Genomic DNA, 6064 nt, shown 5'->3' on the forward strand with positions numbered 1-6064 from the left:
CAGGTTGAAAAAGACACCTATTAGCATGATTGTAAATAGATCTCATTCATTATTTCTCGTTGTTGACAAAACAATAAAAGTACATTATAATATTGTTTTTTTTTTTTTATCAGTGACTGTTTACTAACTAATGATAGTAACTTGGCAACAGTGTGCATTAAATATTATAAATGCGAAAGTGTGTCTGTCTGTCTGCTACGTTTTCACGGCCCAACCACTGAACCGATTTTAATGAAATTTGGTACAGACTTGGGATACATCCCGGAGAAGGACATAGGCTACTTTTTATCCCGGAAAAATGAAGAGTTCCTACGGGATTCAAAAAAACCGAAATCAACGCAGGCGAAGCCGCAGGGATCCTCTAGTAGTATATAAAACAATATTTAACTTGTACACATATTTTTTATAGATACGCAATGTTATATATTACAATAAAGTAACCCAGCGAAGTCGAATGTAATCGATTCTGATGATACCTACAGATTAATTTTTTTAAATAAATTTTTAATTATTTCATAATAAATATTTTTTATCACTATAACTTTGAATTTTAAACTTATACATAACTTGACTTTTTACTCCATCGTAAACACTGAAGTGGGGTGACGTAATGATTAAATGCAGGAGCGATGTGAAAATAATAATCTACACTGTGGCGATGCGCAACCGGTTCAGGGGCGTCTAAGAGAGATGCCGATACAATGTGTATCGCCATCTCTAGATTTGAAATTATACCTGGAATATACCGTCCCCTTAAAATGAGGTTTGCAATTTGTGTAGTCCACGCGGTCTAATATAATTGAAAAATACATTTTTCTACCTACGTTAACTTCTAGCTGATCACAGCTCATAATATTTTAAACAAAGTAAAGCTTAAATTCTCTGCCTACCGCAGTGGAGGGTTAAGTAACTGAAGTAGCAACTTAAGCCACGGTTATTTTTAATACCAATGGCGCTTGGCCAGTCATTGTTTACTTTAGGACATTGTTATTCCGGCTTGTTTACATTTACATATTGTTTTAACGACGCAACTCTGTTCAAACTTTCGAAAACATCTTAATTGTTAAGGGTCATAACCCCCAGCGACTTTTTGCGACGATATGGTTATAGTATGTACGAGTATATCTCTGCGGTATAGCAATAAAGTCGTAAAGAGATCGCGTAGTTGCGATTCCGTCGCTGACCGTGTAAAACTATTTAAAAAAACAGTGACCATACCTAAGCATAAGGTAGATTTACCTACTTTTTAGAGTTCCGTACCTCAAAAGGAAAAACGGAACCCTTATAGGATCACTTTCTTGTCTGTCTGTCTGTCAAGAAACCTATAGGGTATTTCCCATTGACCTAGAATCATGAAATTTGGTAGGTAGGTAGGTCTTATAGCACAAGTACAGGCATAAATCTGAAAACCACGAATTTGTGGTTACATCACTTAAAAAAAAATGTGTTTCAATTTTCCAAATAAGATAAATATACCAAGTGGGGTATCATAATATGAAAGGGCTTTATCTGTACATCCTAAAACAGATTTTAATTTATTTTATGTACAATAGTTTTTGATTTTATCGTACAAAATGTTGGAAAAAATACCCGAGTACAGAACCCTCAGTGCGCGACTCTGACTCGCACTTGGCCGGTTTTTTTTAACGATCTAAGTCTAAACCAACAAGCATTTTGTCACCTCTATAAAAAAAATCCTAAATTAACCGGCCGGAAATATTTAAATCAAATATCTTCAATTTTAAGAATCATACATTTCTACGAGTATGTAGCGATACCAAGTTTCTTTAACTGTGCACAGCTCTAATATGCATTTATTTTTTTAATGATTGTGATACACGAACAAACTTATAGATGGACACACAGACAGCCAGATGGATAACAAATATAGTTATGAGGGGTTTCTTGTTTTATTATGAGACCCTAAAAAGCGGCTTAGAACATTGTAGTCGCTGAAGAAAAATTTATCGTCAAAAATCTGCATAATATTTTTTGCCAACCACATGTTGGTGATAGCTTCATTTGTTACAGCGGGCCGCATTTTATCTCATTATGGCTAGCCACGGGGCGCCACATTCGTTTGTCTACAACCCAACAAAGGGCTACTAAATTGTTTTAATAGACGCAGAATCGGAAAGTCATTACGCATTGTTGTTGATATCATCCCAACACCTGGTGGGTGAGATTGTTATCGTGGGTGTTATAATTAAAACTGCCTCAACTGTGGACCCTCCTGCTTGATGGTCTTCATACCGGATTTACATTGAGTCGGTTATTGATTAGATACTCGAATCAAATAACTAGGCATTAACTTCGTTAAATTGTTTTATAGCCAGTATTATATTATTACAAACTTATTAGTGGGCTTATCTATTCCATGGATTAATGTGATGTCACACCAATATTATAAAGGCGAAAGTTTGTCTGAAATTCGGAATGGAGATAGATTATATCCTGGATTAACACATAGGCTACTATTAATCCCGAAAGTTCCTACGGGATTTTGAAAAATCTAAATCCACGCGGATGAAGTCGCGGGCGTCAGCTAGCTAAATAAATCACTGCTCTGGTCTGGTCGGAGGCTTCGGCCGTGGCTAGTTACCACCCTACCAGCAAAACCATGCCACCAAGCGATTTAGCGTTCCGGGATGATGTCGTGTAGAAAAGGGGTATTGGGTTTAATAAAAACTGCAATACCCCTTCCAGGTTGCCCCGCTTCCATCTTTGACTGCATCATCACGTCTTATAATTGCAGAAAAGGGCTAACTTGTATCGGAATAAATATAAAAAATAAAATTGTAATGATGGCTCTCCGCTAGACAGCCATAAAAACTTAATAAACACAAACAGTTTAATTCAACACTTTTATAGCAACCAAGCTAATCTCGGCAACTTTCACAGAAAATCAAATTATATGTTATTTAGCGGTCAAGGCGCCTGTCCCTAATCACCTCAGTTCTATTTCAAGTCGTAATGCGTTATTAAATGCTTATTTGGGAACACGATTGTCGACAATTACAGGGCTTTTTGTGTATTTAGATTCACAGCTATAAAGTATCGACATTTCCATATTATGCAATGGTATAAAGCACTCGAAGATCTTTAGTTAGGTGAAAGAAAAAAAATTGGGTTACTTTTTTATATTATCGGCCTTAGGGACAGTCATCATCATCAACATAGGTTGATCCTAGGTAGGCGACCCGGATCACTACTGAGCACGGGTCTCCTTTCAAATGAGAAGGGTTTGACCAAGTGTGGTTCGGAAAACTTTACACACCTTTGAGAATATTATGCAAAACTCTCAGGCGTGCAGATTTCCTAGCAATGATTTATATCTTGTACGATGGTACGGAACCCTTCGTGTGCGAATCCGAGTCGCACTTGGCCGGTTTTTTACCATCAAAACAAAACGCCGTAAGTATTTTATTTTCACACAAACAATGATTGTATCTCAGATGTTGTACGTAGTAGCCTAACACTATTACACGACGCTGTACAAAGACTTTCATCAGCTTAACGTTCCCTTTGACCAGAGCCAGTGGACGGCGAAATTGCCTCGAGTCAGGTAAGCCGCTTTCTTTGATGGAGACTTTGCGGACGCCCGCGGAAGAAATGTGGCTTTTAATACGTATGTCCTAAGAATTACAACGGAACAATGTGAAGATTTCTGTGGTAACGATCAAAACAAAGGTTTGCGTGAACATGCTTTGAATGCCATAGTGCTATTGTGTTAAGGAATTATCGTCACTTTTTTCGTAAACATGGTGCAACATGCGGCGTATGTACAAAAGGTCAGCACAGACCGAGCGCACCTATACATATCTACTCCCTTGTTCGCTGAGTATAGCTAACATACGGCGCTCTCTCTTGCACGACTGTATGGAAGTGAAAAGGACGCACTATGGGTGTGATTGGTCAATGCGCGTAACTGTTCCCTATAATGTTTGCGTTTATATTGTTCACTAGAGTCGCGACTGAGGTAGGTCAGCAACAATTTCAACCGTATTTTCAAAGTAGACAAGCTGAAAGTTCAATTGATGAAAAAACCCCGCCATCTAAGTATCTAAGTTCAATTTATAGAAGAAAAACGACTTATCCTTACCAATAACTCAACCTACAGCCAGCTGCTAACCATCCAAATTTGAAAATAAATTCACAAAAATGAACAATGGTATCAGCTTTTGTTAGCTTTTTGTGAGTTTGGATGACTCTCATCCCAGATGTATCGAAAAAGGAAATGAGGTTACCACGCTAATTTTAAAAATCCTATTTGAGACATAGATGTTTTTACAATGATTAGAAGAGAGCTATGGATTTAAAGATGCTACAGTATACGTGGGATTTTGTAAGACCTGGCAGCTTAGTTACAGAAGTGTACTAGATATACCAATAAAACAATAAAAGGTGCCAATATTACATATTGGAACATTCTATGTTGCCTTCTACAAATTTCGACTTCTAACATAGAAGTACTTGATTTTGATCGCAAGTTGAAGAACTGTCCTTTGGAGACAGCAAGAAATGATGACTCTTCTCGGTGGCTTAACTTTCTGTTCAACAATCTCGACCCATGCAGAAAATCTTCTGTTATCGAAATCGACTCATTGCAGATAAGTCTACTGAACCAAGAAATTCTCAGTTCCAATCTGGAGTTAGAATAGTTGTGTTGTTCACCGACTTGCCTTGTAGAGCACGTAAGCCCGTCAGTCCTGTGCCTAAACTTTCTTCAATCGTGTCGGATTTGCTGTCCCAACGGAATATGAGAGTGAAGGAATAGAGTTCCTTGTGTTGTGCATACACTTGTGCACTATAATCCCGGCCAGCAAAGTAATCTAAACACACAATAAAACAGCAAAAAACACTACTACTAGGCATTTTTAACCCCCGACCAAAAAGAGGGGTGTTATAAGTTTGACGTGTGTATCTGTGTATCTCTGGTATCGTAGCTCCTAAACTAATGAACCGATTTTAATTTAGTTTTTTTGTTTGTAAGGTGGCTTGATCGAGAGTGTTCTTAGCTATAATCCAAAAAAAATCGGTTCAGCCGTTTGAAAGCTATCAGCTCTTTTATAGTTACTGCAACCTTCGCTTGCCGAGGGTGTTATAAATTTTTAATTTACACTTGTTCCTATTTAATTCAAAAGACACACCCACTGGTTCCAATAATACTGTTTCTGCTATTATATCTACTTTATTTTCATTCGTAACATACGTGTAACATGAATGTAGATAATTTTCTAACTCAGGGCAACAACACTATTACCGCATCGGAGACACGGTTCCAAAAACAAAAGACACACTTTATTTCACTTGTCACCTACAAATCTTCCTGGACCCACCCATGCCTGCCATGTGTCGAATACCCACATGTTACGCAGTCAAATGTACAATTATGTGCTTTCTTTGAGGCTGAGTCAAGTCATAAGTGGAAGCGAATTCACAGGTGTTTACCGCGAGACCTGCCTGGGTTTCCCAATGTCAATACACGGTTCCAAAAACAAAAGACACACTTTACTTCTTTGTCACTACAGATTTTTCTGGACCCACCCATGCCTGCCATGTGTCGAATAGCTACTTACATATTACACAGTCAAATGTACATGGTTTCTTTGAAGCTGAGATAAGTCATAAGCGGAAGCAAGTTCATAGGCGTATAATGTATACCAAGAGATCTACCTGGGTTCATAGTGTCAAGACGTCTTAGGTCAGTGGGGCAGTTAGCTAGAGTAATAAGATAATGGCAGGGTTGGAGATAAGCTACATTTTCGTTCCGGAAAATCAAAGAATTTTCAATGGATTTTTAAAGGCCCGTCCGTTTAACAGATTTTGACGAAATTTGGTACGGAGATAGCCACATTCTGGGATGGACAGACTTTTATTCCGGAAAATTGAAGCCGCAGGTAACATCTAGTTACTACTATAGAAATTACAAATATGTATATTGAAAGATCTGCTTTGCGCCACGTCTCATGACTAGGCCTATGAACAAAGACCCAGAACGATCTGATAGTAGTTTGTATGATAATAAATTTCACATACGATAATTTAATCATTAATTTGATAA

At 37.8% G+C, this 6064-nt stretch overlaps 1 long non-coding RNA gene across 1 annotated transcript in view; it reads right to left on the bottom strand.

Moving 5' to 3' along the window:
• LOC123870101 overlaps positions 1-4725 on the bottom strand; it is a 303294-nt gene extending 298569 nt beyond the window's left edge. Inside the window, exon 1 of the long non-coding RNA XR_006797008.1 lies at positions 4679-4725. This is a non-coding gene — a long non-coding RNA (uncharacterized LOC123870101). The remainder of the gene's footprint in view (positions 1-4678) is intronic.
• Between the last annotated feature and the right edge of the window lie 1339 nt (positions 4726-6064).

This window comes from Maniola jurtina, chromosome 12 (genome assembly GCF_905333055.1).
Source record: "Maniola jurtina chromosome 12, ilManJurt1.1, whole genome shotgun sequence".
Classification (NCBI taxonomy): Eukaryota; Metazoa; Arthropoda; class Insecta; order Lepidoptera; family Nymphalidae; genus Maniola; species Maniola jurtina.